Source organism: Thunnus thynnus, chromosome 21 (assembly GCF_963924715.1).
Source record: "Thunnus thynnus chromosome 21, fThuThy2.1, whole genome shotgun sequence".
NCBI lineage: Eukaryota > Metazoa > Chordata > Actinopteri > Scombriformes > Scombridae > Thunnus > Thunnus thynnus.
In genome coordinates this window covers 20916566-20933980 of record NC_089537.1, presented here as the reverse complement: position 1 = coordinate 20933980, position 17415 = coordinate 20916566, and the positions used below count along the sequence as shown (strand labels likewise).

The window sequence follows — 17415 nt, the reverse complement described above, 5'->3', positions numbered from 1 at the left end:
AACATACAAAGTCACTGTGACTGACTCTGATTTCACATTTAAATAGTTCCCATGTCTTTCAGCCACACTTCCTTAGTCTGTACCCAATGACCCCATTTCAAGGCCCAAGCAAAGACTAATCATCCCTAAACATGTTCTGTGACCAGAAAAAATGTCTGGGCAGGAAATTACTCTGCAAAGATAAATCCACAACTTTACATATTCATCAGTGAAATTCTCCCAGCAAAATCTCTATGTTGGCCACCCAAACCAGAGGAGCTGAATTTACCGCTCATTTGCACAACCACAGTGTCACACCAAGTTAAAAATTAAAAAATGTGTATAGTAACCTTCTCATGAGCTCACATATTAGTGCTTTGGGATGAACTTTGCATCTTTTTAATAACCAACCTGCTGTCTTCTATATCTTGGACAGAACACCAGCACCTTTGTTTCTATCAGTCTGTTTACACTACAGGTACAAAGACAGGTGAATGCTGGCAATAATACATTTTTATAATGAAAACCAGTCAAAATAATTAGGTTATTTTCATGAATTTACCCAAATGTTTGTATTCCTGCTGACTTGTTTCTTGCAAACATGAAATTACAACCAACAGGCCACAACATAATCAATCAAAACACATGAAATCACTATCATTGTTAATCTGTCAAAGCAGATTGCATTGGGATATTTATCTTTCTAGTGGTGGAATTCCAGCAGCAAAGCAGTGACACAATGTCATTTCATTGTGTTTGATGTGGCTCTCTGTAGGTGTCCATGGGACAAACAACAAACCATTCATCTTGCTATTGCTCCTCTGGGTGCATGTCGATTCAAATCAAAGGCATCTCGGTCAACATGATAAAAAAGACTGAGTCATCTCTGAATCATTTTTTCTCGTGAAGAACTTGGTAGCCTTGGGCTGCGATCGCATAATTGTTCTTGTTGAAGAGCAATAAAGAACTAGTTCACTTACTCCAAAGGCCGCACACAATGGAACTACAGCCAAGGTCAAAATGCAATGCTCTGCTTTAATGTAATAGCAAATACGGTGAGTGACATCAGCACACTACAGCTGGAGGTTATAAGCACGTCAAGAGAGTTTGCAGATTTCCGCCATTAATCTTTGTATCAGGGAATTTCAGCTGCTCATGTCAAGTCTCATTCATACTTTATAGGACTCCTGAGTGGGAACACATAAAAAACAGGCAGCTTTTGGAACTCAGCTCATAGTGATAATAATACCAATCTAAATTATCATTCATCAGAGTTAAGCCGCATTGAACTCCTGACTACTTTAGTATATTTCCACAACAGAAACTCTTGAATCAGTGCCCTGAGAAAAGAGAAGAGCGATTCCCAGCAAGGGAAGTCCTAACTTTGATTTTAAAGACTTTAAGCTCCAGAGCACAAAACCTGCCAAAAACGTTTCTCCTGCGTTCATTAACTTCTCAAAGATAGGAATCCACTTTAGAATAGAAAACTTTTCCTATCACTCTGTTCATATACCACTGCTCAATTCAAAATAGATCAGTCCAAATGACAGCAATATCCTACAGTCCCGCCGGCGTCTAAGCCCTTCTACATCACGGATTTATTTTTCTCCTGTAGTCCTGAGCATGCCATATCCATTTCACAGCTCCGTCTGGGTGTTTTGAGAGGATATCTTGGTGGGCAGATGCTTGGAAAAATCCACACAAATACATTCATATAAATGCCAGTCACCACTATGCATAAAAAGTGGATATTTTTCACCCACGTTCCCTAAGGAATAGAGCAAAAGTACGTACATTTTCAATACTACAATCACAGGTGAATAATGTCTGTGTCAATGTGATATCCCTTCTCTGACACTGATGGACGGGTGTTTTTCAGAAAAACAGGTTTGTTTGCAGATGTGTTGGCAAAGCAGAGGCAAGTAAAGAAGGATCATATATCACAGAGAGGACAGATTATTCAGTTATTTGGTAAAGGAAATGCCAAAGTGCCCTCAGCTCGAGAGAATAGCAATGATTTAATTTGACAACATAATGGATTCCAGACCAGTAGGGAACGGTTTATGAGAACAATTATAGCTGATCAATAGATGCGCAGTTTGAATACTAGTCACCTCTTTTTGGCACAAGGCTCTTTTGAGTTAATCAGGGTAAACTGCATCCAGGGAACTGCTGTATCAACAGCATGAAAAATTAAGCTCATGCTGATAATGAACACTGAATACTGAATGAATAATGAATACTGAAATGTCCTAAAGCCAAACCCAGTTTAAAGTTAAAAATGGGGTTGAAGAACATCTTGAAATTAGATATTGTTCATCTTTTACTTACTATTTTAAGTCAAAAAATATGGATGGCCTTATAAAAAAGGCATTTCTATGGTCAGATCATTACTGAGTATTGATACTGAAGTACAATTATGTCACATAGATGCTCAAATACACAATTACTGATTAGGTTCAGCATAATTATAGTTCATCTACTAATATGAGATCAAGATGTAGGTTGAATAAAGCTTCGTGCAGCCACTGACTATATAGAACCATGTTTATTTACTTTACTCATTGAAAGATAGAGTCTGTGTGTGCATGGTGCTCGAGGGTTCAAAGACCCAGAGTGCATTAGTGGGATCAAAAACCAATGACAGACAAAGCCACAGGACAGCTTTGATGTTGTATATGAATCTTTTTCTAAATCTTATGTGGCTTAATCAAATTACTGCAAGCCTTAATAAATACACAAAATAAAGCATATAAATCAATTAGCTATGAAATTATCATTCTAATCAACACTGTAATTGCTTTTCCCACCCAGTCTGTACAAAGACTTCTACTGGAGGGTAATTGCTCAAGCTGTTTTTCCAAACATCTGCCCTGCTTAAGTGCTCGTGTGCAAGGCTCTCAATCCCAAACAGAGACACTGCTGTATGGGAGAAACTGCACACAAGGAGAAAGCAGAAAGAGTTTTCCATGAGGAAATAATAAAATGTGGCATTATTATGTTGAAATAACTTAGGCTACTAAAATCTGCCAAAGCTCATTTAACTGGCCAAATTACACATGCTGTGGACTCATAATAGTATTTTATCCAAATTTAGATGTCAGTACTACTTGCAAAAGTAGAAGGCAACTAATAACCACTGGGAGACATTAAATTCTACCTGCATTTCTCCAGAGGACAAAAAGGGTGTTATGTAGGGAAAGCTAATACCAGTAATTAAGGCAAAAAGAAACATTAAAGAAAGTTGAGATGAGATACATATTTATCCAAGTAACACCTGGGACCTGCTACAACAGAGTGACAGTAACAGTCTCGACCATGTTCAACAGAGGTTCAGTTAGCTAAAGCTTGGCTAATACATATTTTTCTGTTAACACGGAATCAAATGATTATGTGTAATGTCAAAAAAAGAGTCATTCACAGTGATAAACACAAAGAATTATCACCTAATTGCATAACTGTTAGCTCAAAGCAGGATTTCAGCATCTTTAGCTCATTGTTTCGCAGCAGCAACAGGCAGATGTTGACACCAACAAAGTTAACAGTTAGCTTGCTAGCTAGTGAAGAAAGTAAACACCTAGCATGCTAAGAGCCAGATATTTTAGTAGTTTAGTAGTTGGTAGAGAACAAACAGACCTAAAGGAGAATAAATATTGGACTAACCTGTTTGAGGTGTCCAGAAACATGACGAAAACTAGTGCTCCATGTCTGCCGGTTGTGTAAATAGGCAGTTGTTTGCTAACAATTTAGCCATAGCAACTTTATAAAGAAATCACCGTGTTAAGGCTGTCTGTCGGCTCATTTAGGAGTTGTTGTACACCCTTGTATACATAGAAAAATAATCATAGGCCTTTTTTACAGCACACATTCTGACGTGTCATAGGAGGAAAAGCACGGGTGTAATTAATTACATTATTAGCTAACGGCTGCATTCCATTTAGGTGTTCTGTGGTATTGTGCGTGCTGGCTGACTATCATGGCTTATATATGATGCTCCTAAATGGAACAGACACATCGTTAAGGTTATTAGTTCCACCTGTGCCATTAAGTGCCACAAGTTATATTACAGCTTTAAAAGTAAATATTTTTTTTTTAACTTTTTTTGATTTTTTAATTTTTTAAAAAGTCACTCTTAATTTAGGGTTGTTCCCATTCACTTTGCTTTTCACATATGGTGTACCTTTTTTTAATGCACCATAGTTATGTGGACAGATAAAGCTGCTGCATTAATGAGCATGTAAGGTTTCATAATATAGTCTGAAGCAGCATTATAGAAATTACAGTTGCCATTATAGTGTTTCTGACCTGGAGCTTTAAATCATATTTTTAGCACTGTAACAGGGATAGGCCTGTCTCCTCACCCATATATAATGTGAAAATAACCTTACATAAGGAATATAGGATATGCCCCCTCTGAAACCTGAAAGACAAGCGTTGATGGTGCTTTTTCTTAATTCTTTGACAAACACCCCGTGCTTGTGAGCTCTCTGTAAATGCAGTCGTGGCCGCAGAAATAAGCTGTTGACAAAACAGTGGATCACACCCAAGAGGGCCTGGCTTGGCCTGCATGTTGAAACACCGCAAACCACATAGCTGGCCTTTGCTACGACTTGCTCACAGTCAGATCCAGCTGGAGGCAGGAATTGTCATCTCACGGAGACGTGGGATGAGAAAAACAAAAGGAACAACTGGAAGCACTTCAGCATGCTGCTGTACACAAAACAAAAGGAAATACGCTTTGAATTGGTCTTATCCAAATCACTGTGCTGACCAAATCCACATATTTACCCCCCAAAATTCCCATAATTACCTCTTTCCAACAAACACACCATTTTTAGCCATGACTATGTCATCACATTGAACAATAAAAATGCTGTGAAGCAAATGTATACACTATATAGCTTTCCACACCATAGCTGTAGGGTTGTTAGTGGAGACCACTCAACTTCCTCGACTCTGTGGTCAGCTTTAACTTCAGTCCGTTCCATCAGCCAGTGTGCCAGCCAGTCGGTGAAGCATATTATATGAACTACCAACCATTGTCTTGTGGCTCTGAAACAACAGTAGACTGGAGTTTTAGTTTTACAAACAGGCGAGCTGCTCTGAGGGCAGAAATCATCTTGAGTTGGATGCTGATATGCAGAGCCAAAAAGATGACAGTTTTTCTTTTTTCTGGCTTAGTAGCATGAAAGCTGTCAGTAAGAAGTTAAGCGAGCAGGAAGCTTAGATCATAAAGTTTAATGTTCGTTCTTTCTGCTAACTGAACTAATGCAGATAGTGAAAAGTTATTAGATACCCTGACTGACCTTTCAAGTTGATGAATGGTCACAACAACATTATTATTCATATTTTTCAAACCATTCTTATTCACCAGCCTACAAAGCCAAGATTCCTTGACTGTATCCATTGAAGTTTAAGTAAACCAAAGCGATTATTTCTGCCTCCAGAGCAGCTCTGCCTCTGAGAAATGATGTTATAACTGGAATCTATAAAAGCCTGGGGGGGAGCTTCTCCCCTCCAAAAAGCCAGATCTGGGAGCTTCTCCTGAATTAAGAAGTGGAGCTACAGCAGCCCATACCATTACTGAATGGAAAAGTAATGCCTGAGTGTATTTTAAGAGCAGAAAAAAGGGGCCTCCATGTTAAGATGTGCTGAGTGTAGACAGTGGAGGCTGTCAAAACAGCCTTTAAGAACATGCTGGGGAGGTTTGAAAGTGCTTTTCCATCTTAGTGGCATTAGTGAAATATATTGTTGGCCCTTTCTTCCAGAAATACGTTTAATTCAACACCTTGTCACCCTGCTCAAATATTCCATTTAAAAGAATGCAAATATGGGTTATGAATGCCATCTTTCAACCCATCCAATGGCTGAACATTGTGCTAATCCTTTCTTTCATGAAGGCATATTTCTGGCCACTACCCCACAACAAAAAAGAGAGAGAGTGGTTTGACGGTACAGGATGAATTTGTAGATTTACATGTTCTGAATTTTCCACCAACAAGCAACTGCCCTACACCAACTTGCCTCACAAAAGATGGAAAAGGCTAAATAATCTCCAAAAATGCTGCAGAAAAGAAGATGGAGGAAAATAATATAAAACAAGGGAATAGACGCAATAACACATCTAATGAGGGGTTTAGATTTTAGATCATAGCTTCTGTAGAACAATAAGCTGCAGGATGGTTTTGTATAACAAAAGATTACTACTTATTCTGCCATGTCCTACTGTGTTTCAGTTGGCTGTGTTGAGGCTCATTTCCCTGACTCCCAAACACTGCCTGCCATCTACCATTCAGTTCAGAAGAATTACATGAAAGGAGCTTAATGGTAACCTTTCCCAAAGCTAGTCTGCTGGTGACTAACCTGTGACAACAAACGGAAGAGTTAGAGGTGAATAGGGCTGGAGTTAGAGGGGTAGGCAGGAGTAATAACGAAAAGAGAAGGCAAACACAAAATTACAGTTGTGCCAATGACCTCGTGGCGCAACGGTAGCGCGTCTGACTCCAGATCAGAAGGTTGCGTGTTCAAATCACGTCGGGGTCAAAAGTTTAAGATGCACACCTGGAAATTGTGGATAAGATATTGTACGTTGCTGTAAAAGCATCATTAAGTGCAGTTACCTGGCTATAACTCCCCATCCATCATGAATAGGACAATTATCAGAACAGAGGCCTGTACTACAAAGCAAGTTCAACATACCCAGGGTGTCTTTACTGAGCCTCACATTGGTCGTCCACATAACCAGTACTACGAAGCTGGCTATCAACTAGAACTCTACGTTTCCCTCTCCAGCTACAAGCGTGTTCATGTGAAAGATGCAAGGTTGTTAATCACGAGCGACATCATCAAACCATTAATGAAGTACTTCATATGATATGAGATGAAACGATTATACCAAGTACCTGCAGAAAACCTCTGTTCTAGGGACAGCAAAAAGTCATATTCAATAAGCCTGTAATCATACAACAGAATAAAAAGATATAGAAACACTAGAAATAATTTCCAAATATTAAAAGTTGGCTAGGGCTTCAAATACATGTAGGAATTATTATATATGGTGATGGTTACCATGGTGATGTACCCTGGTAAGAAATGAGCCACTGTCATAGGACTGAAAACCCAGAGTTAAACCTGAAGTTATCTTGCTAACCCCAAATCCTGCTTTGTAGTACAGGCTGCTGATCCCAATTTTTATTGTAAACTCCTATTATTATGGGAGAGACTTGAGTGCAGTTTGGATATGGAAGTAGACTACAGCTCCTGTCAAGACCTCGTGGCGCAACGGTAGCGCGTCTGACTCCAGATCAGAAGGTTGCGTGTTCAAATCACGTCGGGGTCAAAAGTTTAAGATGCACACCTGGAAATTGTGGATAAGAAATTGTACCTAGCTGTGTTGCTGTAAAGGCAGTGACCTGGCTATATCCAGATATAGAAATGGGCTACTGTCATAGGACTGAAAACACAGAGTTAAACCTAAAGTTATCTTGCTAACCCCAAATCCTGCTTTGTAGTACAGGCTACTGATCCCAATTTTTATTGTAAACTCCTATTATTATGAGTGAGACTTGAGTGCAGTTTGGATATGGAAGTAGACTACAGGTACTGTCAAGACCTCGTGGCGCAACGGTAGCGCGTCTGACTCCAGATCAGAAGGTTGCGTGTTCAAATCACGTCGGGGTCAAAAGTTTAAGATGCACACCTGGAAATTGTGGATAAGAAATTGTACCTAGCTGTGTTGCTGTAAAGACATCATTAAGTGCAGTTACCTGGCTATATCCATCATAAATAGGACAATTATCAGAACACAAGCCTGTATGACAAAGCAAGTTCAACATACCCAGGGTCTAACATTGGTCGTCCAGATAACCAGTACTATGAACATGGCTATCAACTAGATCAGTCAACTCCACATTTTCCTATCCAGCTACAAGCTTGTTCACGTGAAAGAGGCAGGGTTGTTAATTATGAGCGACATCATCAAACCATTAATGAAGTACTTCAACTGATATGAGGTAAAACGATTATACCAAGTACCTGCAGAAAACCTCTGTTCTAGGGACAGCAAAAAGTCATATTCAATAAGCCTGTAATCATACAACAGAATAAAAAGATATAGAAACACTAGAAATAATTTCCAAATATTAAAAGTTGGCTAGGGCTTCAAATACATGTAGGAATTATTATATATGGTGATGGTTACCATGGTGATGTACCCTGGTAAGAAATGAGCCACTGTCATAGGACTGAAAACCCAGAGTTAAACCTGAAGTTATCTTGCTAACCCCAAATCCTGCTTTGTAGTACAGGCTGCTGATCCCAATTTTTATTGTAAACTCCTATTATTATGGGAGAGACTTGAGTGCAGTTTGGATATGGAAGTAGACTACAGCTCCTGTCAAGACCTCGTGGCGCAACGGTAGCGCGTCTGACTCCAGATCAGAAGGTTGCGTGTTCAAATCACGTCGGGGTCAAAAGTTTAAGATGCACACCTGGAAATTGTGGATAAGAAATTGCACCTAGCTGTGTTGCTGTAAAGACATTGTTAAGTGCAGTTACCTGGCTATATCCATCATGAATAGGACAATTATCAGAACACAGGCCTGTACAACAAAGCAAGTTCAACATACCCAGGGTCTAATATTGGTCGTCCAGATAACCAGTACTATGAACATGGCTATAAACTAGATCAGTCAACTCCACATTTTCCTATCCAGCTACAAGCGTGTTCATGTGAAAGAGGCAGGGTTGTTAATTATGAGCGACATCATCAAACCATGAATGAAGTACTTCAACTGATATGAGATAAAACGATTATACCAAGTGCCTGCAGAAAACTTCTGTTCTAGGGATAGCAAAAAGTCATATTCAATAAGCCTGTAATTATAGAACAGAATAAAAAGATATAGAAACACTAGAAATAATTTCCAAATATTAAAAGTTGGCTAAGGCTTCAAATACATGTAGGAATTATTATATATGGTGATGGTTACCATGGTGATGTACCCTGGTAAGAAATGAGCCACTGTCATAGGACTGAAAACCCAGAGTTAAACCTGAAGTTACCTTGCTAACCCCAAATCCTGCTTTGTAGTACAGGCTGCTGATCCCAATTTTTATTGTAAACTCCTAATGTTATGGGAGAGACTTGAGTGCAGTTTGGATATGGAAGTAGACTACAGCTCCTGTCAAGACTTCGTGGCGCAACGGTAGCGCGTCTGACTCCAGATCAGAAGGTTGCGTGTTCAAATCACGTCGGGGTCAAAAGTTTAAGATGTACACCGGGAAATTGTGGACAAGAAATTGCACCTAGCTGTGTTGTTCAAGGACCTACCTTTTGTAAGGGCATCATTAAGCGCAGCGACCTGGCTATAACTACCTATCCATTATGAACAGGACAATTATCAGAACAGATCTCAACTTTTTATTGTAAACTCCCAATGTTATGGGAGAGACTTGGCTACAGGTTGGATATGGAAGTAGACTACCAGGTCTGTCAAGACCTCGTGGCGCAACGGTAGCGCGTCTGACTCCAGATCAGAAGGTTGCGTGTTCAAATCACGTCGGGGTCAAAGTTTTAAGAAGCACATCTGCATACAAAAAAATTAATGTTAGCAATGTACCTGTCATCCAAGTTGCCAGATAAAGAAAACAAAGCTTCTAATGTAATTAAGATCCTCCTGAACTCTACTCATTACTCACAACAGGACCTCAAAACACAACTGAAAAAATAACAAATTCATCCCAGGCTGCCTCTTCTAATCATAAACATCGACCACATGTGTCTAAGGACTGGTTCAGGATGGTGAAGATGTTGAATTGTCACTGTCAAATGTTTCCTATGGCTCACACCAGTGTGTCAGTTAATCAAATGGTTAACAATTAATCTGTAAAATGCTCATGCTACCATACAGTCTGTTCCAACCATTATTCTCAAACAAATCTCCAACTGGAGTTTGTCAGGATGGTTAAACTGGTGTTAATATGCCAAATAATACTAAGAGGGCCCTTCAAAAAGACAAATACAAACAATTTATGATGGCTAAACAAATAGTTCTTGGTGATATCTGCTGCTACATTTTATTGGCACAACAACAGATATTCACCATCTTGAATAAACAGGGACGGCAACGCTATCTCTAGCATTCCTGAAGCTATGAAGAGTAGCCTTTCAACACAAACATACATCTAAGTTATGCGAGTTCATGTGTAGTGCACTCTATTGTCCTGCTTCTAACGGTTCAGGCTAATGATTAGCTGGATTATCTGAACCAGTGGGTAAAGATAACAAAACGGAGTCCCCACCATCACAAGGCTGTGGCTGGGATAGGAAAACACAAGCTGGCAGCTATCAAGAACTCATGTTTGATATGTCAGTTTGGTCACACTGAGCTACGTCTGAACGGAGCCGTGTTATCTCTGAAAGAAAAAAACATACGCCAAAATGTTAAACACCTACAAATTCAACATTTGCTTTTTGCCACACAGTATCAATGCCTGAGAAATCTGTGAATGATTTTACAACAAAAGGGATTTCTGTTATTTAGCTTCAAGGCCAGTGGATAATGAAAGTAAAAAGAAAACCAAAAGATCTGTACCAGCTATTAAAACCACATCAGCAGTGACAACAGAAACTGACCCTGACCCTGAATGCCTAGACATAGGGTATATGTAGCCGGAAAACACCAGTCATGCAATGGTTTGGCATGGCAATGGCATATTCAGACTTTGGCAGTTGCCGTGATGGCATGCAGCCTGCTCACATTGCTGTGTTTAGCAACTACTGCCAGAAATTCTCCCACTTTTGTGTGCAGCACTCAAGCTCTATGCTTTGAATACAAAATGACTGGTGTTTTGCCCTCTGCAGAGTCACAAGTCTTTGCATGCATGTGCCCTCCCTACCACGTGCATACCATATATCAGCACCTGTGTGTACACCTGAGTGGCATGATAGCCAGTGGGGAAGCCCTAAAGTCATCTTAGCCTGACCCTAAAGAGAGACGCTGTTTGGGAAAGATAAGGGACTCAATGTGGAGGTCGTTGTCCTTGGTGCCATTCACATGAGCGAGAGAACTCGCCAGACAGTCATTAAATCAGTCAGCCAGACAGGTTGTTCGGAAGTAGTCTCAAATTCTCTTTGACATTGACTCAAATGCCCAGCCACACTAATGTAGACCACAGTCTATAGCATCTACAGTGCAGTCCTTAAACCTGCAGTGCGGAACTTTTACATATAAATGAACATTTGTTACATTCAAGCCCTTGCCAAATGAGTTCACACAATGCTGATTAAGCCTATCGCCACCAGGTAAATCTCTCTGTATTTCACAGTATACCAGAGTTTTAATCTCATGTCAGGTTTGACATTCCCACTCTGGTTGGATGAATGCATACTGTACATGCTCTGCCCATAGAGATCTCTGCCCACTAGACACGTCCACTGGCCGAGCCAGCTAACTTCCACTTAGCTCTCTGCTAACTTGAATGGGGATAAAATAATCATGCAGCTCTTCTAGATCTTTCCAAATGTTATCAGACCGAATAGATCAAATTCTGATGAAATGAGTAATTTCATTGGTGGGATTGGGGTTGTGTGACACTCAAAACAATTTATCCACTGTTATGGTAGCGATGGAGTAGGCTTTGGCGGAGCCTATGACATAAGCATGTGTCAACATTATTTTATTACTCTCGAAAGTCCCACACTCCAGCTTTAATATGTATTTAGACATTGACCGTTTTTTGTTGTTTTGGTTTTGTACTGCACTACACTGGATTTCAAATGAAGCAACAACTGTGAGGTTAAAGTTGTAACTTTCAGCTTTAATTTAAGGGCATTTGTACCTGTATTGGGTGAACAGTTTGGGAAATGTAGAACGTTTTGTATTCTACCTTCAAACCCTAACTGTAGCCCTCTGGATTTGTATTAGACAGATTTGGGGCAAATGACTGACTCTATGAACTCTATAACCCACAGATACCAGCAGGCACTTGATATCTAACCTGGTGATGTTCTGTCAGGCCTGTACTGCAGCCAACATCACTTCTTACTTGTTTTGGGGTTTTGCCACATCAGGTGACTGACTTTACTACTCAAAACATTCCAATGTTGAGTCATAAAACATCTTGCCATGATTATCAGTATGTTTAGGGTTATCATGCTCCTAATATTGGGGATCTATGTATAAAAAGTATTGCACTGTTCACCCAATAACACATTGAAACACCCTAAAAGCTGAAAATCAGAACTTAAACCTCATAGTCACTGTGTCTGACGTGCCGGAGTACAGAGCCAAAGCTACAAATAATGTGTCACAGTCTGGCAACTGATGGACAGCACTGTATGTTTCTACACTGACCGAACTAAACTTACCCTGCAGTCATTTCTTTGAGGTCTCTTCCAAATTTTTGAGGCTAGTATTTAACTACTGCTTCTGCATCTGCACTATACAACTAAACATAATGTTACCTCAATGTGAAATTACAGTCTTTTTGTCCTGCAATGCTGTGTGCTCTATTATTGCTGCAGATTTTTGACATTGCGTAAAGCACCTGGCGTTCTTTCACAATATACTGTGCCATATTTTTAAGGAAAGAACTGCAGAGAAGATTAAGTAAGTCAAAGTCTTAAACCTCAGTGAACAGATGGTGAAGGAGTGCAGTGCAGGCCGGTGTACTGAACATCTTTTCTGGATGCTTGGGCAAACTGCAACTCGTGACTTTTGGAGCAGCGGGTGTTGTGTGATGTTTTACTCAAAGGCTGGTAGGCAACAATTCCCCTGGAAGGAGTTAGCACGAAAGCAAGGACAATGCTCAGTCGGCTGGAAGACAACACTTTGTCGACCAGCTGGAGAGAAAGGGAAAAAAAAGGCGAAAGATCAAGATACAAGAGGAGATGAAAAACAAATGAAGAATAAACTGAAGAAAAGTAAGAGGACAACACAACAAGAAGATGAAAGGTTATTGAGTCCACACTTCTCTTATTCCTCCCCTGTTTTACTCCCTGCTGTGGTAGAAATGAACTTGAAAATCACTGCTACTTGACCACAGTTGAACCATAGACCCACTCCTACTCAGTTACCATCAATCACACAGCACCCCATCATCCTACAGGACCTATAGAGCTCAGCCTTGTACAGTCCACTGACATGATAATCTCCTCAATTATCTTCCACTGCTGTAATATTCCTATTCACATACAGCAGCCCTCTCCATTACATAACCACTGAGCCGCTGAGTGTAGTGAGCTAATGATCTCTGACAACCTTTCCTACGGCACTTCCCACTTTCTCTTAGCGGTGTTTCTGTGCAGCTGTACTGGCATGAGACTCGTGTTAGGTCCTTACCTGAGAGTAGATGACCATTAATACCTCTAGTTGTACTTTGAGTAGAATAGAGAACAGACAAGTCGTGTTTTAAGCAGTGCATTTGGAAGCAAGTTCAACTGTTGTTCACGTTTTTACCATTTTACTGTAATTTGATACCGGATTTTCCGGCAGAGATACAGTATCTTTGCTTAAGATCACTTAAGAAATGTCAGTACATGCCAACACAACACTTCACAACACCCTCTCTATGTGCCACTCTGGTGTCCAGGTTTAGGCCACCCATCAAGATATGGAGTTTAAAACGTTCGAAGTAACAACAATGGCTGTTCCTGCTCTGAAAATGCCTAGAGGCTGGTTTCTACAACAGATGCAAATGTATCTAACATATGATTTGGAGGCCTTTTTGTCATTCACTTTCCCCACAAATCAACATCTAAACATTTTATCTCACACAGATACTCAGGTTTCAGCCTTTGCCCTGTGGCAGGAAAGCATCTATCCTGAGTTCACCGACAGTGCTGAGGGGAGCAGCTTTCCCCCTGTGTGTTTGTCTGTCATGAGGTATAACTTAAAGTTACTCAACAGCCAATTTGTTTTGATCTGACAAGGAGCCAGAGAGACTGGGAGCCCTAAGACAGGGGTCAGCGGTACGCAGCTGGCAAGGTGTAGCGTTTGTACACGTGTGTGGGTCTAATGAACTGTATGGCAGATTATTGTTAGTTATTAGTTGTCCATTCCTCTGGCCCAATGAATCTGTTTTCTGTCCCTGTGTGTGATTCTGCCATCTGGTTCTTTTAAGTGCAATAAACATGTTACTTTATCCAGTACCATATAAAACAATATCCACGGTCTCATTAACATGGTTTACAACTTTTCACAGTGGATGAAGCTACACTTCTTTGACGCTAATTAACAGAAAAAAACCATCAAGAAAAACAGTGTATATAAAACCATGATTCAATGGTATTTGACAGGATTTATGTCCAACCATTAATAAGAACACGGGTGGCCTCCTCTGGGGGAAGCACAGGGTGAGAAAAACAAGAAAGACAAAGAAAGCACATAAGAGGGACTTGGTATAGCATAGTAATCTGTTACAAGAAGTCAAAGAGACATGGTATACGTTCAAAGAAACACATTAAACTGACACATTGAATTTGCTCTTCAATTTGCAGTTTGGTAGTTTGACATTTTGGGTAATGCAAATGAGCTAGCATAAAGTTTAGCATTAAGACTGGAAGCAAGCGGAAGCAGCTTGCTTAACTTTGTCCAAAAATTCACCTAACAGCTCCTCTACAGCTCAATAATGAACACATTGTAGCTTGTTTTTTGCGTAAAAGTGACAATTTCTGCTAACTGTTTCCCCCTGCTACCAGTCTTAATGCTAAGGTAAGCTAATCAGTTACCTGCTTTACCGTATTTAACAGACAGATCTAACTCATCTAACTCAGCAAAAAAGTGCATAAGCAGAGCCCTATTCCCCTAAATGTCAGGGTATATTATCAGTCACAGTGAAAGTAGGGGATTTCAGCTTCTATGGTGTTATTTGCAGAAAACCTGCAGTTTGGAGCAGTGCAGAGGAGCAACACAGCGACAGCAACACTGCTAGAGACTAAATATTTCTGAGGAGTGTTCCCAATCAGTGGGTAGGGCTGCTATTTTAAGTGGTAATGACAGACAATAGCGTACAGCCTCAAATCAGTCCTATGCCTATTCCCACTAACCACTGTTTAAATCATTTGGCTCCAAGAATGATTTTAGTATAACAGCAATTTTCATCATTTCTCTTGTGGACATGTCACTGTTAAGTCAACCAGCCATTTAACATTTTGTGATTGATGACCATAGCTCATACAATCTGTATGGGCTATAAAAATAGATAAATCATTGACTTCATGGTCTTAAGACATGCAGGAACCAGAAGACATATGCTCATTATATGCTACTGATACTGTATAAACAAACAAAGGGTAGTATGGAAATGTAGGGCTTTGCATTGCTTAAGTGTATTGTTCCATGAGAATACTCTGAATCTGTGTATTACAACAACCTTTGGTATGTTGTGACTTGTCTGTAAGTCTGAATTTGTGGAATTCTGGGAGGAAAAACAGCAGCCTACATTTAGCTTTCTGTGGGAAAGTAGGGGACAAATGGGCTCTTGGGATGCATCTCATCAAAGGGTTGGAGCCACAAATTATGGATTTAGTGACTGAGTGCTTGAGTATTCTGTTGTTTTATGTCTCTGACAGTGCACCAGATGTGAGTGAAACCAGACTATAAGAAGATGAGCAAAGAACCTGAACCTCCCAGTCACGTCCACGTGGTGTTTTGTATGCCAACAGGAAAGCCCACAAAATATTCCTCTTTCTTATATGACTAAAAATGTGGTTAGTACTCAGTCATTACGTGACCGGCCAAGTGCAAAAAACAACAGCCCTGTCAACAGGAAGGCAGGATGAGAAGCGCAAAAAGCCATTTAGCATTAATCCTTCATGACTGTGCATACTGTTGACTAGATTGACTCTGAGGTTAATGGTGCTTGAGTGGGTGATTGATGCATACTTCCTGGTCCCGCAGAGACTGTGACGAAGCCCTCAAGAGTCCCCAGAGAAGATCAGGTACACCAGCACCAGCTTGTGACTGTGTCTGATTGGGCTCCACCACTGTTACAGCTAATTCAACAGACAGGAGAATATGTCTAATTTCACAGATCACTGACATTACAAGCAAGTGAGCGCCAAGCATCACAGCATTGCCGTAACAATGCGTGCAACAAATATCTATGGAATGCAAGACAGTTCATGTGTATTAACGAGGAAGATAAAACATTCCAGACAGAAGGTAGGCGGAGGGAGGATCAGCTGTAAGTATAGAAGAGGATGGTAGAGAAGAGGCGGACGTGAAGTAGCTGTTGAAGAGATGAGTTTCAGCTCAAGCAGGAAGTGTTTCCAATAGAGAGAGCACGACAGGCCTGCGTTCACACTGCAAGGCCTTTGGATCTTAATTGTGTCTGATTCTTGGCTATTGTAACAATAATATTGTAACAACTACTGGATTGATTGACTCGCCAAATCTCATTGATTCAGTGACCCCCTGACTTTTCATCTACTGCCATTATCAGGTCCATTTTTTTTTTAATTTGTCCAATACTTGAGGTTGATGATCAAATACCAGCATTATGATTATGAGCACATTAGCATACTGACATGTAGCTCATAGCACAACTTTACTAAAGCACAGCCTAGCATGGCTATAGACTCTTAGTCGTGTTTTACCTTGTTGTCTGGCATGCCGCCAATATTCCATACATTTATGAACTGTGAGTGATGTACCTACACTTCCCTGTATCGTTTTTTCAACATTTTTCACTTGCAGAACATGTCTTTGCACTCTGAAGTATCTGAATTGTGGCAGATGCCTATTTCCCTTTTCTTTTTTTCTTTGCTCTTCCTGCTAAATCTGCATCACCCAAGCTGACTTTGTGAGATGAATTATGTATGATTTAGGTATTTTTTTATAGCAGCAGTGACAAATTCTGATTTGAGCATTTAAATACATATTGCATGATACAGAGTCTGCACATCTTTGGTTTTGTGTCAGGTCTTTTCATATTTGTTGCAGTGTCCTGGTGGCCTATGGTTAAGCCACATACTACATAAATTCAACATCCAGGTTCTTTGTTACATCTCATACTCCTCCCTCACTTTTTAGTAAAGGTCAACAAATAGCAACCTTTGCACACAGGAGTTAAGGGTTAAAGCACTACTATGCTGCTGTCAGCTGCAGGAATATCATAAAACTCAAGTGACCTACTGTATATCTGATTACATCTTCCTGTAGTCCAAAGGTCTTGGGTGGCCTGTAATACGGTAGTTAGTGTTGACCCAGAGCCAAAGTGTTCTCCAGAGGGAAAGCCTACACTTCTACATTTACAGTACCACTGCATGGATCAATGGGCCAGTCGCCTCCATTCTGCTGAACCGTGGAAAACCATCAAGCACTGGTAAACAGAGGAGTGAATGTGTGTGTCATTGCTTGTGTGTGCCTAAGGAGGAAGTGCTGTTTAAGAATGAGTGTTAACGTTGACCTACTTCGTCACTGTTTGCCTTCA

The 17415-nt window shown here is 40.3% G+C and overlaps 1 protein-coding gene and 6 non-coding genes across 13 annotated transcripts in view; 6 read left to right on the top strand and 1 right to left on the bottom strand.

The window, feature by feature from the left end:
- LOC137173071 (partitioning defective 3 homolog) overlaps positions 1 to 17415 on the bottom strand; it is a 355263-nt gene that overhangs the window by 331494 nt on the left and 6354 nt on the right. The window lies entirely within an intron of this gene.
- On the top strand, positions 6451 to 6522 carry trnaw-cca (transfer RNA tryptophan (anticodon CCA)). The gene has a single exon. It is a non-coding gene; the product is annotated as a tRNA-Trp (tRNA).
- On the top strand, positions 7247 to 7318 carry trnaw-cca (transfer RNA tryptophan (anticodon CCA)). Its single transcript has one exon. It is a non-coding gene; the product is annotated as a tRNA-Trp (tRNA).
- trnaw-cca (transfer RNA tryptophan (anticodon CCA)) lies at positions 7589 to 7660 on the top strand. Its single transcript has one exon. It is a non-coding gene; the product is annotated as a tRNA-Trp (tRNA).
- Positions 8379 to 8450, top strand: trnaw-cca (transfer RNA tryptophan (anticodon CCA)). Its single transcript has one exon. It is a non-coding gene; the product is annotated as a tRNA-Trp (tRNA).
- Positions 9169 to 9240, top strand: trnaw-cca (transfer RNA tryptophan (anticodon CCA)). The gene has a single exon. It is a non-coding gene; the product is annotated as a tRNA-Trp (tRNA).
- trnaw-cca (transfer RNA tryptophan (anticodon CCA)) lies at positions 9477 to 9548 on the top strand. Its single transcript has one exon. It is a non-coding gene; the product is annotated as a tRNA-Trp (tRNA).